General features: G+C 42.5%; 1 pseudogene; it reads right to left on the reverse strand.

Annotated features, from left to right (window-relative positions):
* Positions 1-22,096, reverse strand: part of LOC139557991 (H(+)/Cl(-) exchange transporter 6-like) — a 45,713-nt pseudogene that overhangs the window by 9,249 nt on the left and 14,368 nt on the right.

Here is a 22,096-nt window from a genome sequence, read left to right on the forward strand (position 1 = left end):
TTGCATGACATAAGTATTTGATACATCAGAAAAGCAGAACTTAATATTTGGTACAGAAACCTTTGTTTGCAATTACAGAGATCATACGTTTCCTGTAGTTCTTGACTAGGTTTGCACACACTGCAGCAGGGATTTTGGCCCACTCCTCCCTACAGATCTTCTCCAGATCCTTCAGGTTTCGGGGCTGTCGCTGGGCAATACGGAGTTTCAGCTCCCTCCAAAGATTTTCTATTGGGTTCAGGTCTGGAGACTGGCTAGGCCACTCCAGGACCTTGAGATGCTTCTTACGGAGCCACTCCTTAGTTGCCATGGCTGTGTGCTTCGTGTCGTTGTCATGCTGGAAGACCCAGCCACGACCCATCTTCAATGCTCTTACTGAGGGAAGGAGGTTGTTGGCCAAGATCTCGCGATACATGGCCCCATCCATCCTCCCCTCAATACGGTGCAGTCGTCCTGTCCCCTTTGCAGAAAAGCATCCCCAAAGAATGATGTTTCCACCTCCATGCTTCACGGTTGGGATGGTGTTCTTGGGGTTGTACTCATACTTCTTCTTCCTCCAAACACGGCGAGTGGAGTTAGACCAAAAAGCTCTATTTTTGTCTCATCAGACCACATGACCTTCTCCCATTCCTCCTCTGGATCATCCAGATGGTCATTGGCAAACTTCAGACAGGCCTGGACATGCACTGGCTTAAGCAGGGGGACCTTGCGTGCGCTGCAGGATTTTAATCCATGACGGCGTAGTGTGTTACTAATGGTTTTCTTTGAGACTGTGGTCCCAGCTCTCTTCAGGTCATTGACCAGGTCCTGCCGTGTAGTTCTGGGCTGATCCCTCACCTTCCTCATGATCATTGATGCCCCACGAGGTGAAATCTTGCATGGAGCCCCAGACCGAGGGTGATTGACCGTCATCTTGAACTTCTTCCATTTTCTAATAATTGCGCCAACAGTTGTTTCCTTCTCACCAAGCTGCTTGCCTATTGTCCTGTAGCCCATCCCAGCCTTGTGCAGGTCTACAATTTTATCCCTGATGTCCTTACACAGCTCTCTGGTCTTGGCCATTGTGGAGAGGTTGGAATCTGTTTGATTGAGTGTGTGGACAGGTGTATTTTATACAGGTAACGAGTTCAAACAGGTGCAGTTAATACAGGTAATGAGTGGAGAACAGGAGGGCTTCTTAAACAAAAACTAACAGGTCTGTGAGAGCTGGAATTCTTACTGGTTGGTAGGTGATCAAATACTTATGTCATGCAATAAAATGCAAATTAATTATTTAAAAATCATACAATGTGATTTTCTGGATTTTTGTTTTAGATTCCGTCTCTCACAGTTGAAGTGTACCTATGATAAAAATTACAGACCTCTACATGCTTTGTAAGTAGGAAAACCTGCAAAATCGTCAGTGTATCAAATACTTGTTCTCCCCACTGTATATTCCCCAACCAGAAGCCATGGACTACAGGCAATATCCGCACTGAGCTAAAGGGTAGAGCTGCCGCTTTCAAGTAGTGGGACTCTAACCCGGAAGTTTATAAGAAATCCCGCTATGCCCTCCGACAAACCATCAAACAGGCAAAGCTTCAATACAGGACTAAGATTGAACCGTACTACACCGGCGCTGACGCTCGTCGGATGTGGCAAGGCTTGCAAACTATTACAGACTACAAAGGGAAGCACAGCCACGAGCTGCCCAGTGACATGAACGTACCAGACGAGCTAAATTACTTCTATGCCCGCTTCGAGGCATGCAACACTGAAACATGCATGAGAGCACCAGCTGTTCCGGACGACTGTGTGATCACATTATTCACAACTAGATTTAGATGAGGTTCAGGGTTTAACAAATTATTTGTCCCAAATACAATGCTTTTAGTTTTCGATATATTTAGGACTAGCTTATTACTAGTCACCCATTCTAAAAATGACTGCAGATCTTTGTTAGGGGTTGCAGTGATTTACTTGCCGTGGTAGTTGACGTGTATAATGTTGAGTCATCGGCGTACATAGACACACAGGCTTTATTCAATGCTAGTAGTAGGTCATTAGTAAAAAAGGAGAACAGTAGAGGGCTAAGACAGCTGCCTTGAAGAACAACCACACTCTACCTGGTTTACATTAGAGAGGCTTCCATTAAAGAAAACCCTCTGTGTTCTATTAGATAGGTAGCTCTCAATCCACGATATGGCAGATAACACATATGTTTTTTCAGCAACAGATTATGATCGATAATATAAGAAGCTGCATTGAAGTCTAACAACACAGCTCCTGTGTGATGGACTGGGTCGTACCACTATCATGTGGGTGCAGTAGTAGCTATAGATGTGTGATGGACTGGGTCGTACCACTATCATGCAGGGGTTGAGGAGGGCCAGGTCCAAGTTGTGGATGTCTGGGAAACAGCGGTAGTCCTCAGTCATCTCAGCGTATGACAGTCTGGGCTGCGTGGCACTCTATGTGGACGCACAGACATACAGTCAAAGAGAACAGTGCACAAACACAGACACGCCTTCCCTTCCTCTCTCCCATAGACACACTGACTAACTCCTAGGTCATATTCATTAGTGCATAGTGCAAAACGTAGCAAAACGTTTTGCAATGGAGAACAAAAATGAGAGTGAAGGTAGTTCCTCCACGGTTTCTTCCATTTGGTGCCTAATGAACACTAGGGCTGGGAATTGCCAGGGACCTCACAATATGATATTATCACAATACTTAGGCGGGATACTATATGTATTGAGATTCTTTATGTCACACTATTTTATATATTGCGAATCGATACTCTGATTTTATTGTGATTCGATGTTCAAACATACTGCTCACTATATGTCTGCTGCAAAGGAACAAAAGAGCCATGAGTAAACAAGTTTTGAGCAGTCATGGAAATAAAAGTGCTAAAAACATGTTGGCTCAACATATAAAAAGAAGATTAAAATCAAGATAATATTAAGATAATCTTGCAATAATCTATTGTATAAATGTTTCCCCCCCATCACTAACTAATACGACCCTCATGAGGAGTGGGTTGGAACACTAACCGACTGGTTCTCTGTGTAGCAGACGCCACGGATGAGCAGTTTGACCAACTGGGACCGCAAGATGATGCCGTGGAAGGTCAGAGGTCGGAAGCACTCTTCCATGGTCCACTCCTCGCTAGGGGACTGGTCTGGATAAAGGTTAGGGTAGGGCACGTGTCTGGAAAGATACACACAGAAAAACACATCAGCACAACATTTTCTCCAAATAAAAAACACCAGACTGGCTCATCACAGTTAATGGGAACTATCTATGTTTGACCTGCTTCTCCTTCTAAACATGCTTGCTAATTAAATAGAGGATGGGTCATTACCTGGTTTATGACTGCAGTAATGGGGTAAAGACATCAGTGCTAAGATCTGGTTATGACTTCAGTGGTTAGAACATACCATAGTATCTGTTTGAACACATCACCTAGTAGTCAAGCATTGTGTGTCTGCTACGTAGGTAACTCTGCAGTCTTCTTAGGAACAGGAAGGTATGAGCATCTTCACACTTCTCACGGGAAATTAAGCAGATGGAAAGATGTATACATCAAGACTTGGTCAATATGTAAACATATGGCTTCTAAGACATCAAGTAATCATATGAGGTTTTTTCCAAAAATGTGGTGTCTTTTCAGAATTGGAAGTTGGCAAAAAAAAAAAATCTAACTTGATTTCACCTAATTTTAACATTCGGTCATAAAGAGCACATGTTCAACTTCATAAAAAAAACACATTTTCCCATCTACAAAATGACTATAGTAGTTCCAAGTTCAATTTGTCACATGCACAAGTACAGTGAAATCCTTAACTTTCAAGCCCTTCCCAAAAGTGCAGTATTCAATATCAAAATAGTATAACAAAAATAAAACAGAAGAAATAAGAGAAAGAAAAAAACACAACTAGACTTTATACAGGGTCAGGGCCAGTGCCACATGTACAATGTGCAGGGATACTGGAGTGTTTGAGATAGTATGTACATGTAGGCAGGGATTAGGAGAAAGTGACTGGTAGCAGGATCAATAATGATAATAATAACAGTAAACAGTAAGTGGTGGGGGGGGTGTGTGCGTGGTGGTGAGTGTGTGTATGTGTGTGGGTGTTGATTAATCAACAATCATTTTAGCAGAAGCGTAAGTGTGTGGCGTCAGTAATGACTGTGTGACTGAGGGTGTACAGTATGTGAGTGTGCGCATGTGAGCATGTATGTGAGTAAGAGTGACAGTGAAGGTGTGTTAGAGTTGTGGCAGTCATGACATTTTGTCAGCCGGTTATTGTCATGCAAAAGAATGCCGGTCTCAAGGTAATTGACCGTTAATTAACATAAACACACATTTAGCATCTCCAGGCCTTCAAGCATACAAGCTACATACAAGACGCTGATGCGCACCTTTGGAACATCTACATTTAAAAAAGTATAATAAATCAATTTCATATACACCATCACAATAAATCCATTGTTTATTTTAGTCAGGTCTAAAGAAACATTATAGTATGAAGAAAATTTATTTTCCCAAAGAACAGAATATGAGTTGGCCTACTGTATAGTATCTGGCTATGATCCATGCCATAGGCTGTAGGCTTGTTCATTTCGCTGACAAGATATGCTTATAAGTCCCGTGCCATTATTTTATACTATATGATTTTACTTGAATAAAGATGACTTGAAACTGAATAAAATAGAAAGGATATTTTTCCCATTCTGGAGCGAGTGTGCATATGAAGTGGCTATGTTGAGCTAAAAGTGATCATTTGAAACAGGTCCTACATGCTAGATTTAGAGTTATTTGGCAACCTTAGTTGTGAATGATACAAACCTTAGAATGTTTTAGAAATCCAAACATAAATGGGCTGCATGATGCGACTATAGGATATTGATGATTTGAGAAGGTCACAAAAAAGCTTGCGCTATGTTCCTTGCCTCAGGCTGCACACACTGTTCTCTCACCAAGTGATCATATTTTCACCCATCAGACTATTCTCAATTTAATCTTGACTTTACTAATATGTAAAATCAGTTTCGATTTAGAATGGCCAATTATCAAATGAAAAGGAACAGGGGGGAAAATACATGTAAGCTGTATGTACTCAAATAGCGAATGGAGGCCATGTGTTTTCCCACCAGTCCGTTTTTCAATAATGCCTGGTAGGCTACTTCAGTTTTATAGCAGACCTGTGCTTCATATGAGCAGCTGAGAAATACATATAACAACACTTATTTCACTCGACGCGTCAACCACTGTTTGAGGAGCATGCTCTTGCTGCTGGACAGGTGATATTCTGCCCAAACTCTGTTTGTCATGGACTCTCCAACCCTGTTCCTGCAGCTACCCAGCGCTTAATTTGGGAAACCAAGTGAAATCTGTTTGGGAACAGCGATAGTAACATGTTTATCTCAACAAAACATATTTCACTAAACTGTTGACAGCCCCTCTGCATGCTCAAGAAAGGAATAAAGGAAAGGAGATGGAAACGCATGGTGGTGAGATATTCTGTAAAGCTAAAGTTAATGTGCCACCCAATTAATTATGAAAATATAGAAAAATCCCTATTAATAGAATTTTCAAAATCAAATACAAATTCACTATAATTGTAGACTACCTGTAAGCCGCCCTGCACAATCAATGAACCAACAGCATCGCCTAGGGCTATATGTACGCACGGTAATCTACTTTCATGCACCCTGGGCATGCTTTTTTTTTTTTTTTTACTGCGGTAATGACTCATGACTGACAGTGTGGCGGTAATACAGTCACCGCAACAGCCTTAAGGTGTGTGCGTCTGAGTGGGTAGAGACCTGTGGATGGGCATAGAGTCAGTGTGGATAGTTTGTGGGAGAGCAGTAGTTGTTATCCATTTAACAGTCTTATGACCAGGAGATAAGTTGTTTAGGAGTCTGTTGGTCTGAGCCTTGATGCACTGGTACCACCTGCCGGAAGGGAGCATGAAGAACAGTCCGTGTCTGAGGTGGCTGGAGTCTTAGGTAATTTTTGGGGCCTTTTTCAGACACCGCATGGAATGTACGTCCTGGATGGCTGGGAGCTCACCACCAGTGATGCGCTGGGCCATCTACACCACTCTCTTCCCGTCGAGAGTGGTGCAGTTGCCATAACAGACGGTTGGTTATACAACCAGTCAGGATGGTACAGCTGTAAAAGTTCCTAAGGATCTGAGGGGCCATGCCAAATCGTTTCAGCCTACTGAAGGCGAAGAGGCACTGCCATGCCTTCTTCACGACTGTGCTGGTGCCAATTCCTCAGTGATGAGGACACCGAGAAACTTGACCCTCTCCACTGTAGACCCATCAATGTGGATGAGGGTATGCATCCCCCCATTTCTTGTATTCCACGATAAGCTCGTTGTAAATGGCTATTAAGTGCCAAATAAAGTAAAAGTCCAATGCAGTTGTTTTTATCTCAATAGCAAATCATTTCTGGGTAACAATTAAGTACATTACTGTGATTGTTTTCAATTAAAATTGTTAAAAAAAAATCTAATATTTGCTTCACAGCAGAAAGCAATTTCTCAAGCAAGGAATTAGCTACAGTAGGACTGTCTGGGATTAGTCTGAGTGAGGAGGGGAAAACTGAAAACTAGCTGTTATTTGGAACTCTTTCTTATAGAGGGTTGCCAGGTTGCGTATGACGCCTCCTAGAAACCATGTTGGAAGATCACCACGTCAATTCTTCCAACAACAACAGCTGAGTGGCTACCCCAAGCTGCATGATAACAGTGCCTAAAACTAGTTGATTCATCACCATGGTAAATTTCTGTTCAGTATTTGGCTGCTCTAACAAGGCAGGAAAGACAACGGGAAAAAAATATTTTTTACAGATTACCCGCAATCATGAAACACCAAGGAGATAAGACTCAAGAACTGTCTGAAAAACAAAGAAACCTTTTTGTCAGTCAAGACCTGAACCCAGACAACTGTCAGTACAGGATCTGTTCCGACCATTTCATCACTGGTTAGTCTGATCAATTTATAGTTTAGTTTAGATTTTATGCTAACCAGGTGATGACAACAAGACTAAGTTAGCCAACATTAGCTACCTAATAGCGTGTAGTCTAGCTATTAGCATGTGTCTCTCTCATAGGCTGCGCATGAGGTTCAAGTTTTGGGGAAGCTATTTTTTCCACCATAAAAATGTGCCTTTATAATAAAGCATTGCATGCATCTATCAACGCAGTTGCAGACTAATGTCAGCCTACTATTCCTAATGTGATGATTGGATAGTCATAATTTATTTGGATATTAATATAACTCAATCTAATCCTTGTGCATGGCTGAGCGTGTAGTGGCATAGGTAAAATAAAAAAAAGGTTAAAATAAATAAATAAGCCTATAGGCTATATCAAAGATGTTTCTTTTCTTTCCTTTGCACAGGGAAAATGTGCCCTTTGATCAACACATTTCATGCAATTCTACTACACTTTATATGACTGGAGACATTAGTATAATCTTTTTTAATACGACAAATCACTGGGTAGCCTAGACCTTCTCTGCTGACACTGACAAACAGATCAATAAAAAAACTACCATTTCCTGAATGCAACTAATCTAAGCCATTTAGCCGGGAGGAGGACATTATTGTCCAAAATTCCAGTGGCAATGACACAATGATCACTTTTTTATTTAACCTTTATTTAACTAGGCAAATCAGTTAAGAACAAATTCTTATTTACAATGACGGCCTACCGGGGAACAGTGGGTTAACTGCCTTGTTCAGGGGCAGAACGACAGATTTTTACCTTGTCAGCTTGGGGATTCAATCCAGCAACCTTTCAGTTACTGGCCCAACACTCTAACCACTAGGCTACCTGCTGCCCCATTTGTTGAGAACTCTATTCATAAAGTGGGACAATGTATGGCCATTACAGCCTAGAACTAAGGCCTCAATGGGATAGGACAACCTGCTATGTTGACTTTTGGTTCTTCCAGCCCAACAATAGATTTCATCTCTATATGACACTAAATCCCCTCTAAATTAAACACAACCAATCAAATGCGCTGATGCTGTAGGTTAATCAGCTATCAAGACGCCCATGTCGACTGGATTCCCACTATGAAGATGAGCAATGCTGCAGCAGCATCAGTTTCTACTTCTACTATTTCGCCCTTTTCCAGATATGAAAGGAGATATCCCTCAGTTAGACAAAATGGTTGGTCAATCTGAATGATTCTGAATGATAATGAAGGGTGTAGCAATAACTGCTGATTAAACAGAAACACAGTTTCACAGTACACATGTATGAATAAATGAATTGTAATTTGGAACAACATGTAAAACTCTATTGTTTTATGACATTGTAAACATACTTTAATAATAGGCAATTTTGTTGTATTGTGTGTCATCTCTGCTTTGCCTTGCCTTATTAAATGAAATGTATTTCTTACAGCCTAACTATTCTTTCTTTCTTTTACAATTTAAACATATTTAGCATAGACAATGTAATTGTTGTGGTAGGCAAACCATCTTCATTATCACAGTGGCACCTCCTGTCACAACCTGATCTGTTTCACCTGTCTTGTGCTTGTCTCCACCCCCTCCAGCTGTCACCCATTTCCCCATTATCACCTGTGCATTTATACCCGTTTTCTGTTTGTCTGTTGCCAGTTTGTCTTGTAAAGCCTACCAGCGTGTTTTTCCGTACTCCTGTTCGCGTTAGTCCCTGTTTTCTAGTTTTGACCATTCTGCCTGCCGTTCGGTACCTTTTGACTCTGCACTGGATTACTGACCTCTGCCTGCCCTGACCCTGCCTGCCGTTCTGTACCTTATGGACATTGCACTGGATTACCGACCTCTGCCTGCCCTTGAACTGTCATTTTGCCTTTCCCGTTTTGTTTATAAACTTCTGATTTTTACTGTCTGCATCTGGGTCTTATCCTGAGGTCTGATACCTCCAAGTGCCAATCAGACCTTCTGGGAGAAAAGTATCTGGCATTGAACTTTGTAGAAGTAGTTGTGTCTGTTTTTATGCTAAGGATCCAATCTCCTGCTTCAACATTTCACTGGGGTTGGATTTGCACTAAACAATTTCATATCAGGATAAGGAATGTACAAAATCTAGTATAATGATAATATACATTGTCTATTGGTATCGCTTTTTAATTGAAAACATATACAGTGGGGAGAACAAGTATTTGATACACTGCCGATTTTGCAGGTTTTCCTGCTTACAAAGCATGTAGAGGTCTGTCATTTTGATCATAGGTACACTTCAACTGTGAGAGACGGAATCTAAAACAAAAATCCAGAAAATCACATTGTATGATTTTTAAGTAATTAATTTGCATTTTATTGCATGACATAAGTATTTGATACATCAGAAAAGCAGAACTTAATATTTGGTACAGAAACCTTTGTTTGCAATTACAGAGATCATACGTTTCCTGTAGTTCTTGACCAGGTTTGCACACACTGCAGCAGGGATTTTGGCCTACTCCTCCATACAGACCTTCTCCAGATCCTTCAGGTTTCGGGGCTGTCGCTGGGCAATACGGACTTTCAGCTCCCTCCAAAGATTTTCTATTGGGTTCAGGTCTGGAGACTGGCTAAGCCACTCCAGGACCTTGAGATGCTTCTTACGGAGCTACTCCTTAGTTGCCCTGGCTGTGTGTTTCGGGTCGTTGTCATGCTGGAAGACCCAGCCACGACCCATCTTCAATGCTCTTACTGAGGGAAGGAGGTTGTTGGCCAAGATCTCGCGATACATGGCCCCATCCATCCTCCCCTCAATACGGTGCAGTCGTCCTGTCCCCTTTGCAGAAAAGCATCCCCAAAGAATGATGTTTCCACCTCCATGCTTCACAGTTGGGATGGTGTTCTTGGGGTTGTACTCATCCTTCTTCTTCCTCCAAACACGGCGAGTGGAGTTTAGACCAAAAAGCTCTATTTTTGTCTCATCAGACCACATGACCTTCTCCCATTCCTCCTCTGGATCATCCAGATGGTCATTGGCAAACTTCAGACGGGCCTGGACATGCGCTGGCTTGAGCAGGGGGACCTTGCGTGCGCTGCAGGATTTTAATCCATGACGGCGTAGTGTGTTACTAATGGTTTTCTTTGAGACTGTGGTCCCAGCTCTCTTCAGGTCATTGACCAGGTCCTGCCGTGTAGTTCTGGGCTGATCCCTCACCTTCCTCATGATCATTGATGCCCCACGAGGTGAGATCTTGCGTGGAGCCCCAGACCGAGGGTGATTGACTGTCATCTTTAACTTCTTCCATTTTCTAATAATTGCGCCAACAGTTGTTGCCTTCTCACCAAGCTGCTTGCCTATTGTTCTGTAGCCCATCCTAGCCTTGTGCAGGTCTACAATTTTATCCCTGATGTCCTTACACAGCTCTCTGGTCTTGGCCATTGTGGAGAGGTTGAAGTCTGTTTGATTGAGTGTGTGGACAGGTGTCTTTTATACAGGTAACGAGTTCAAACAGGTGCAGTTAATACAGGTAATGAGTGGAGAACAGGAGGGCTTCTTAAAGAAAAACTAACAGGTCTGTGAGAGCCGGAATTCTTACTGGTTGGTAGGTGATCAAATACTTATGTCATGCAATAAAATGCAAATTAATTACTTAAAAATCATACAATGTGATTTTCTGGATTTTTGTTTTAGATTCCGTCTCTCACAGTTGAAGTGTACCTATGATAAACATTACAGACCTCTACATGCTTTGTAAGTAGGAAAACCTGCAAAATCGGCAGTGTATCAAATACTTGTTCTCCCCACTGTAGCTCAACAACGTATTATGTAAACAATGTGTGAGGTCAGCTATTTGCTGCTTCAGATGCACAATGTCATGGGGTGCATTGCAAATGCCCATAAGGCTAATGCCGTCATACTGTAGGCCAGTGGTTCCTGACTCTGGTCTTCAAGTACCCCCAACAATACATATTTATATTGTAGCCCCGGATAAGCACACATTGATTGAACTTGTCAGTTGTCAGTAGTTGACAAGTTGAATCAGGTATGTTTGTATGGGGCTATAACATGAATGTGTGCTGCTGAGGGGACTCAAGGACCGGAGTTGGGAACCACTGCTGCATTGGCGTTGCGCGCCATTATCAGCTGCGAAATGGGCATGACTGACATCCTGAGTGACAAAACTAATTGGAGAGCTTACAACTGAACAAAAAGGTAATGTTCATTTGAGAATACAACACAAACACATGACAGATTCCTTCCACTCTTTATTGCAGGATTGTGATCTGCGATTAATCAACATTGACTAGTTCATCTTGAATAATAGTTAACAATACACTTACCTTCAAAGAATCAGCACTTTATTACATATCACAAAGTGTCCAAGTAAGCTAACTCAAAGGTTAGACATCTTAGTAACAAGTAGGCTATTATTACGAAAGCATAAGGGAAACAAAAGCTGGGTTCCAATACTCATACTAACTGTACTATTTGTGACATGAATTGAGTATATAGTATGCTTATTGGTCATAGTATCGATTATAGTTAGTATGCCAAAAGTTCCCGGATGTCGTATTTAAATTCACCGAAATATGAAGTATACACGCAGAGGACAATATTTCTGTACTTTAGGGCCCATAATGCAATTATTTAGGAAATGGGTGTGGCTTCACATCGTTTTCAGGTTTGAAGAAAATGGGGTGCTCAATGGGGTGCTTTCGTAAATTCTCTCTGGCTATCTTCTCGTTTGAGTGTACCAGAGCACAGAATTAATTTACGAGCGCTCAACACCCGTTGAATATGGCCGGTGTCAGTAAACGTTGGCAAAAAGGAATAATAAAAGTTGCCAGCAGCACAGTTAGTCACCAACGCTCTGGATAACATAAACTGCCTAACCAGCTCTGCTAGGGTGAGTAAAATAATAATAACTACAGACCAGTATCCCTTCTTTCTTTTCTCTCCAAAACTCTTGAACGTGCCGTCCTTGGCCAGCTCTCCTGCTATCTCTCTCAGAATGACCTTCTTGATCCAAATCAGTCAGGTTTCAAGACTAGTCATTCAACTGAGACTGCTCTTCTCTGTGTCACGGAGGCGCTCCGCACTGCTAAAGCTAACTCTCTCTCCTCTGCTCTCATCCTTCTAGACCTATCGGCTGCCTTTGATACTGTGAACCATCAGATCCTCCTCTCCACCCTCTCCGAGCTGGGCATCTCCGGCGCGGCCCACGCTTGGATTGCGTCCTACCTGACAGGTCGCTCCTACCAGGTGGCGTGGCGAGAATCTGTCTCCGCACCACGTGCTCTCACCACTGGTGTCCCCCAGGGCTCTGTTCTAGGCCCTCTCCTATTCTCGCTATACACCAAGTCACTTGGCTCTGTCATATCCTCACATGGTCTCTCCTATCATTGCTATGCAGACGACACACAATTAATCTTCTCCTTTCCCCCCTCTGATAACCAGGTGGTGAATCGCATCTCTGCATGTCTGGCAGACATATCAGTGTGGATGACGGATCACCACCTCAAGCTGAACCTCGGCAAGACGGAGCTGCTCTTCCTCCCGGGGAAGGACTGCCCGTTCCATGATCTCGCCATCACGGTTGACAACTCCATTGTGTCCTCCTCCCAGAGTGCTAAGAACCTTGGCGTGATCCTGGACAACACCCTGTCGTTCTCAACTAACATCAAGGCGGTGACCCGTTCCTGTAGGTTCATGCTCTACAACATTCGCAGAGTACGACCCTGCCTCACGCAGGAAGCGGCGCAGGTCCTAATCCAGGCACTTGTCATCTCCCGTCTGGATTACTGCAACTCGCTGTTGGCTGGGCTCCCTGCCTGTGCCATTAAACCCCTACAACTCATCCAGAACGCCGCAGCCCGTCTGGTGTTCAACTTTCCCAAGTTCTCTCACGTCACCCCGCTCCTCCGCTCTCTCCACTGGCTTCCAGTTGAAGCTCGCATCCGCTACAAGACCATGGTGCTTGCTTACGGAGCTGTGAGGGGAACGGCACCTCCGTACCTTCAGGCTCTGATCAGGCCCTACACCCAAACAAGGGCACTGCGTTCATCCACCTCTGGCCTGCTCGCCTCCCTACCTCTGAGGAAGTACAGTTCCCGCTCAGCCCAGTCAAAACTGTTCGCTGCTCTGGCACCCCAATGGTGGAACAAACTCCCTCACGACGCCAGGTCAGCGGAGTCAATCACCACCTTCCGGAGACACCTGAAACCCCACCTCTTTAAGGAATACCTAGGATAGGATAAAGTAATCCTCCTAACCCCCCCTCCCCCTTAAAAGAGTTAGATGCACTATTGTAAAGTGGTTGTTCCACTGGATATCATAAGGTGAATGCACCAATTTGTAAGTCGCTCTGGATAAGAGCGTCTGCTAAATGACTTAAATGTAAAATGTAAATGTAAAATGGTCAGAGTGGTCTCATAGCCAACGTTAGCTTGGGTGCCGTTGTAAGGTCAGAACGCTTAAATCAACCCTACTCCTCGGCCAGTGTCCAGTGTGCACTCCGAGAGCGAAACGCTCTGAATTTACAAACGGACAATCTGACAACGCCTTAACATTAGGAGCTCACTCTGGCACTCCACATTGAATTTAAGAACACACCCGAAGTCGTAAAATGTCTAACTAGTAATTTATGCTGACTAGCTAGCAAGAGGTTGCACAGCATAAACTTCCGGTAGACAGGCGAAGAGCTAGTACGCTCAACTGAAAGCATACTGTTCATTTACAGTATACTAAAATGAACTTATGTAGTATATACTCATTAAGTATGTAGTATTCAGTATGTTAGTATGGGTATTCGAACACAGCTCTAGTCAATACCAGAGGTAGCCAACCTCGCTCCACTGACCCCTGATCTACCTGGTGAGCAAACTTCTATTCCAACCCAGCAATAGCACACTTGATTATCAACTAATTAGGTTTGATAAATGGAATCAGGTGTGTTAGAGCTGGGCTGGAACTGAAGCCTGCACACCCAGCAGGGTTGGCCTACTCCAGTTGTAATAGGTTTATATACATTGTCTTTTTTAAATTGTATTTTTGTTTAAAACATTTGCTAAAGATGTACCCTTATTCTATTGGGACATTCATTGGGACCTTTCTCTTCATCTGCAGACAGGGTTTCACAGCTCTCTGTATCTGAGAACAGAAAACATCACAAAGAAACAGGGTTCATTATACTCAAATCAGAGAGCACTGAATATTACGTTGCTATATCTCTGTCATTTTTTTTGCTAAGGACTGGAACTGAAGAATCTTTTCAAAATGTCCTCCCACAAAGGTACATGCCCTATCCAGAGTAACCTACTCCCCTTCTCTGACAGGTTTAGCTAATAATAATGTTTATCATTTTCAAAATATATTTACTTACTTGAATAGCTTCTCCAACTGCATCTGTTTTCTGGGTTCTTAATAATGGGCAATCTTCCCGATGTTTCTGGTGGTAGATAAACACAGCCAGCCATATGGACGATTGGAGAACTTCCACCAGACTGAATCTGGTCTTCCAACACGGCGTCTGGTGTGGTTGCTAGGTGATTTGTGATGCAACTGCAACCCCTTTATTGGTCTATTAACTAATTTACCGCCTAGTGATGACACAGGCAGGCAAAAACGCCATCTGACCAAAACAGGCTGACATTTCAGATGGTCTTTTCAAACAGCTCTTACACTAAAAGGGCATTATAATTTTTTTTAAAGTCAGAGTATTAGTCCAACCTCAGCGTGGAAATTTATGACTCGTTTCAGGAAACTAGGCGTATGTCGCACGTCACTACTTCACAGGAGACATTTTGTGATCAAAATGCTTTTTTTGTCAGAAATGCCTTCTGGAACATGTGAACTTTCATGTGCCTTAATAACAGACGTGTATGCCATCTGTAAACACAAATAAAAGTGTTAAATTACGAGGGTAGTTGGTTTAGTCATGGAAAAAGTCAGGAACCTTCCCACTAGCCATGATTGGCTGAGATTATGGATGGGCTGGACATTCCGAGAGATGAGATAAGATCAGATTGGTCTGCCATGTAGCATGCTTCTGTCTATAACATGAGCTGCACAGTAGGTGTAGGTAATCCTTCCTAACAAGGATTTTTTTGAAAGATCGCTCTCCAATTTCTGGAGGACCGAGTTTTGAAATCAGTGGAATGCCCAGTGGAAGCAGAGTATGATAGCTAAGGAGATGCTGAAATTCAGGCGTTTGATTGCAAATGCGAAGGGAGTCAAAAAGAGAACACAGAAGGCTGTTGTATAAAACATCTGTCTCCGGATTACATCTTCAAACCTAGGGCAACCATAGCATCCGTGACAGAGAGGGAGAAGCGTTCATCCATGTATTTGGGTAAGAGAGTCTAACTACATTGTCAGACATTATCCGTTTCTAATTTTGGGAGAAAGTAATTTTCATTGCAAGTTAAAGCGTACTGTTAGCTAGCTAGCTAACATTAACTGGCTAACTCCCTAGCTAACATTAGATGTATGGCCTGTGTAGTAATATTATTCATATCGCAGAGCAATTTGCATTGCTAGTTATAGCCTAATGTGAGCTAGCTAGCTAACATTGTACCTAGTTAGTTAGCGTTTAGCTACCTGTTGATTCATGCAGGGTAGTAACCTTATGAGTTGGGATTATAGTTCATTGTTTAGCTAGCTAACATGTCTAAACAAAAAAGACTCCACTATGCAAGTAACCATTTCACAGTACCGTTTACACCTTCTGTATCCTGTGCATGTGACAAATAAACATTTTATTTGATATAGTGTGCTTACCACAGGAGGCTGCTGAGGGGAGAATGGCTCATAATAATGTCCAGAACAAAGCGGAATGGTATCAAACACCTGGAAACCATGTGTTTGATACCATTCCCCTGATACCGCTCCAGTCATTAACACAAGCAAGTTCTCCCCAATTAAGGTGCCACCAACCTCCTGTGGTGTTTACCAGAGATGGTAATGTGAAGAACAAGATGACCTGCAACAAAGTCAAATTAGGATGTAACGTTAGGCCAACGAGACAGTGTCCAGGTTCTAAAATTGTCCGGTAGAATGCACTGCTTTTATTCCGTCACACTAACAAACGTAAGCTATTTTCTGTAATTAGCTCGCCATTAACTTGTAAATAATAATCTTGTTGTGATTTATTTTCCTGTAATAATGAATGACAACTGTATACAGACATGTCGATAGACATAGTATGAAACAGCCTTTGGTCTTGAAATCTTTGGTTGTTTAGTACTGTTTAGCACTCAGTTGTGAATCTATAAGGGTATGCGCGAAATGCCGTTGGGGGTACGCCAAATAAAAATGTGATTAACATTTGCAAACAGTCCATTTAGATTTTCCAACGAGGCTATACATTTGGGTGATGTTTTTTTCTCTCGCCTGAGTAGCCTCGTTTCAGTGCCAACCTTTTTTTGTAACCATCTGATGTTCAGTGAAATAACAACAATGTCAAATACAGGTAGCCTAGTCAAATAATTAACATCCAATCACATTAACCGTTACTCTCTTGTGGGAATTCCACTAACATTCCGTATGTAGCCAAACGTAGCTGCTGCTCATTTAATTTGCTCGAAAATGGATAAATGGTTAAAAAAGGTAAGGCCGTGTTCATAGAACAGTACTACCAGCAGTACTACACCTGCACCTGTCGACGACACAAGTTGTTCTGCTTCCACGAGCACATCCAATGCTAGCATCAGTAATTCTACATTTGTTGCTAGCCCAGCTAGCATGGACACTGGCAGTTGTGAATCTGATGCAGCCAAAGAGCTACTGCCCCCTTACCCGGGAAAGCACCAAACAGACAGGGGCGTTGGACCCTCGAAGAGGCGCAAATATGATGAGAACTACATTGATTTGGGGTTCACCTATATTGGGAGTAGTGCCTTTCCCTACCCACAGTGTGTTATATGTGCAAAGGTCTCACAACTCGATGAAACCTTCACTCTTGCGAAGACATTTAGAAACGAAACATGCCACGTGAGTTTTTTGATCGAGAATTAAGACGACTTTCGAGTAGTAAGACATGTATAAAAGCAACATACCATTAATAAGAAGGGGCTAGAAGCGTGTTATATGGTGAGCTACCGAGTGGCTAGGACAGGCAAGCCCCATACTATTGTGGAGGACTTAATTCTTCCTACTGCCGTGGATATGGCTGGGACAATGTTGGGGGAAAAGGCCCAAAAATTGCCTTCATCAAACAACACTGTTTCACGACGCACTAGTGACATGGCAGGAGATGTTTTGAAACAAGTACTGCTTTGCATACAAGCCTGTGAATTTTATGCGTTATACAACTGGATGAGTCAACAGATGTGGCGGACCTGGTACATGTCCGTTACGTTTATGGGGGGGTCAATTAAGGAAGACATCCTCGACTGCAAACCACTGGAAACCAGGACAACAAGAGAGGATATTTTTAAAGTACTGGACAGCTTTGTGTCATCAAATGGACTTTGGTGGTCAAGATGTGTTGGTATCTGTACTGATGGCGCAAAAGCCATGACAGGAAGACATAGTTAAAATGGTTAACTTCGTTAAAGCAAGGCCCCTGAACTCTCGTGTATTTTCTGCATTATGCAATGATATGGACAGTGACCATGTAACACTTTTACAACATACAGACGTGCGCTGGTTATCAAGGGGCAAAGTATTGACACGTTTTGTTTAATTGAGAGACTAGCTTAAAGTTTTTATTACTGACCATTTTCACTTGTCTGACCGCTTGCATGATGACGAGTTTCTCACACGACTGGCCTATCTGGGTGATGTTTTTTCTCACCTGAATGATCTAAATCTATTACAGGGACTCTCCGCAACTATATTCAACGTGCGGGATAAAATTGAGGCTATGATTAAGAAGTTGGAGCTCTTCTCTGTCTGCATTAACAAAGAAAACACACAGGTCTTTCCATCATTGTATGATTTTTTTGTGTGCAAATGAACTCAAGCTTACGGACAATATCAAATGTGATTTAGAGAAGCGCCTGAGTTAGCGCAATTACGCAGGTACTTTACCGAAACGGACAACACAAACAACGGGATTCGTTATCCCTTTCATGCCCTGCCTCCAGTCCACTTACCAATATCTGAACAAGAGAGCCTCATTGAAATTGCAACAAGCGGTTCTGAGAAAATTGAATTTAATCAGAAGCCACTGACAGATTTCTGGACAAGGCTGCACTCAGAGTATCCTGCCTTGGCAAATCGCGCTGTAAAGACACTGATGCCCTTTGCAACCACGTACCTATGTGAGAGTGGATTCTCGGCCCTCACTAGCATGAAAACTAAATACAGGCACAGACTGTGTGTGGAAATTTATTTAAGACAGACTCTCTCCACTACAACCCAACATTGCAGAGTTACAGTGCCTTGCAAAACTATTCACCCCCTTGGCGTTTTTCCTATTTTGTTGCATTACAACCTGTAATTTAAATAGATTTTTATTTGGATTTCATGTAATGGACATACACAAAATAGTCCAAATTGGTGAAGTGAAATGAAAAATGTCTTCTTTTTAAAAAATTCAAAGCTGAAAAGTGGTGCGTGCATATGAATTCACCCCCTTTGCTATGAATCCGCTAAATAAGAACTAGTGCAACCAACTACCTTCAGAAGTCACATAACTAATTAAATAAAGTCCACCTGTGTGCAATCTAAGTGTCACATGATCTGTCACATGATCTCAGTATAGAAACACCTGTTCTTTTAAGGCCCCGGGGTCTGCAACACCACTAAGCTAGGGGCACCACCAAGCATGCATGGATAACATGTACAAGTAGGCCACCCCAAGTAATCAAGAGCGAAGTTATGCATTTTGACAATTAAATATAGACTCATGATTGGACATATTAACATAGTGCTTGGTAGACCAGTATTTATGAGGGTTTACTTTGGTCAATCACATTATTTGTATTGACCTGTGGAGCCTGCTGTTGTTCAGCAAGTTGATTACAATTTAGCACATGCAGGTGAACATTATAGTCACCCATTCAGATGTAAACATTCAATACATACAGTACTAGTCAAAAGTTTGGACACCTACTCATTCAAGGGTTTTTCTTTATTTTCACTGTTATTCTACAATATAGAAAATAGTAAAAATAAAGAGAAACCCTTGAATGAGTAGGTGTATCCAAACTATTGACTGGTACTGTATACACACATGTATATACACATTAATTCTGAAAGGATTGGAATCCCGTCCATTTTTCCACATTTTGTTACGTTCCAGCCTTGTTTAAAAATGTATTAAATAAAAAATATATTTTAATCCCTACACACAATACACCATAATGACAAAGGGTCAACAGGTTTTTAGATGTTTTTGCTCTGACAGAGCACCAGAGTACCTTTGTGGAGATGGGAGAACCTTCCAGAAGGACAACCATCTCTGCAGCACTCCACCAATCAGACCTTTATGGTAGAGAAGCCAGACGGAAGCCATTCCTCAGTAAAAAGGTACGCGACAGCCCGCTTGGAGTTTGCCAAAAGGCAAATAAAGGACTCTCAGACCATGAGAAACAAGATTCTATTGTCTGATAAAACCAAGATTGATCTCTGAATGCCAAGCGTTATATCTGGAGAAAACCTGGCACCATCCTTACGGTGAAGCATGGTGGTCGCAGCATTATGCTGTGGGGATGTTTTCAGCAGCAGGGACTGGGAGGATGGAGCAAATGGATGGAGCAAAGTACAGAGACATCCTTGATGAAAACCTGCTCCAGAGCACTCAGGACCTCAGACTGGGGCGAAGGTTCACCTTCCAACAGGACAACGACCCCAAGCACACAGCCAAGACAACGCAGGAGTGGCTTCAGGACACGTCTCTGAATGTCCTTGAGTGGCCGAGCCAGAGTCTGGACTTAAACCCGATCGAGCATCTCTGGAGAGACCTGAAAATACCCGAGCAGCAACGATCGCCATCCAACCTATTAGAGCTTGAGAGCATCTGCAGAGAGGAATGGGTGAAACTCCCCAAATACAGGTGTGCCAAGCTTGTAGCATCATACCCAGGAAGACTTGAGGCTGTAATCACTGCCAAAGGAGCTTCAAAGTACTGAGTCTGAATATTTATGTAAATGTATTATTTCAGTTTCTAAAAACCTGTTTTCGCTTTGTCATTATGGGGTCTTTTGTGTAGATTAAGAGGGTAAAAACTTTTAGAATAAGGTTGTAAAGTGAAATTTGGAAAAAGTGAAGGGATCTCAATACTTTCCTGTATGCACTGTACATACATACCGTACATATAAACTCAGCAAAAAAGAAACGTCCCTTTTTCAGGACCCTGTCTTTCAAAGATAATTCGTAAAAACCCAAATAACTTCACAGATCTTCATTGTAAAGGGTTTAAACACTGTTTCCCATGCTTGTTCAATGAACCATAAATAATTAATGAACATGCACCTGTGGAACAGTCGTTAAGACACTAACAGCTTACAGACGGTAGGCAATTAAGGTCACAGTTAAGAAAACTTAGGACACTAAAGGAGGCCTTTCTACTGACTCTGAAAAACACCAAAAGAAAGATGCCTAGGGTCCCTGCTCATCTGCGTGAACGTGCCTTAGGCATGCTGCAAGGAGGCATGAGGACTGCAGATGTGGCCAGGGCAATAAATTGCAATGTCCGTACTGTGAGACGTCTAAGACAGTGCTACAGGGAGACAAGACGGACAGCTGATCGTCCTCGCAGTGGCAGACCACGTGAAACACCAGCACAGGATCGGTACATCCGTACATCACACCTGCGGGACAGGTACAGGATGGCAACAACAACTGATCGAGTTACACCACGAATACACAATCCCTCCATCAGTGCTCAGACTGTCCACAATAGGCTGAGAGAGGCTGGACTGAGAACTGCAAGGCTGCTGGGTTTTTCATCCTCAACAGTTTCCCATGTGTATCAAGATTGGTTCACCACCCAAAGGACATCCAGCCAACTTGACAACTGTAGGAAGCATTGGGGTCAACATAGGCCAGCATCCCTGTGGAACGCTTTCGACACCTTGTCGAGTAAATGCCCGACAATTTTAAGGTTTTCTGAGAACAAAAGGGAGTGGTGCAACTCAATATTCGGAAAATGTTCTTAATGTTTGGTATACTCAGTGTATTTTGGAAGAAAACAATAATTTCAAACCTACCATTTGTACATGATAACGTCTCTCTATTATGCGTGGGAATACTTGGGAACAGATTTACAAAATTGAAAAATCACTTGGAGCTGATTTCCTGGTTATCATCATCTTTAATGTCCCACAATGAAAAAAGACCAAAAAATAAAACATGTTTTTTGTTTTTGCTCAGAAAACTTTGAGGGCCAAATAAAACCAATCGCTGCCAGTTGGGGAACCCTGACCCATATTAAAGACCTAGAAGCCATGGGTCCATCACAACAAACAAGCTGAACTTCGCACATACCACTGTGTTAACCAATGATATTTATTAACCCTGGAACGCTGATACTGTCTATTGAGCAATGAGAGGCTTTGAAGCCACCAGCGGGCCATATTGGCACTCCCCAGAAGAAGCAGTCATCCACAGGAATGAACGAAATTCTACAGTATTTAAATGAAATATTTCAATAACAGAAACACCTGTCTCAACGTCAACGTTTTTTTATTTTTTATTTAACCTTTATTTAACTAGGCAAGTCAGTTAAGAACAAATTGTTATTTAGAAGCGACTCCGGGATGCTGGCCTTCTCGGCAGAGTTGCAAAGAAAAAGCCATATCTCAGACTGGTCAATAAAAAGAAAAGATTAAGATGGGCAAAGTAACACAGACACTGGACAGAGGAACTCTGCCTAGAAGGCCAGCATCCCGGAGTCACCTCTTCACTGTTGACGTTGAGACTGGTGTTTTGCGGGTACTATTTAATGAAGCTGCCAGTTGAGGACACTAATGTACTTGTCCTCTTGCTCAGTTGTGCACCGGGGCCTCCCACTCCTCTTTCTATTCTGGTTAGAGCCCGTTTGCGCTGTTCTGTGAAGGGAGTAGTACACTGCCAAGAAACTGAAGATCTCGTACTACGCTATTTCTTGCATGGAATAGCCTTCATTTCTCAGAACAAGAATAGACTGACGAGTTTCAGAAGAAAGTTCTTTGTTTCTGGCCATTTTGACCCCGTAATCGAACCCA

The sequence above is a fragment of the Salvelinus alpinus genome, chromosome 28, assembly GCF_045679555.1.
Source record: "Salvelinus alpinus chromosome 28, SLU_Salpinus.1, whole genome shotgun sequence".
Lineage (NCBI taxonomy): Eukaryota > Metazoa > Chordata > Actinopteri > Salmoniformes > Salmonidae > Salvelinus > Salvelinus alpinus.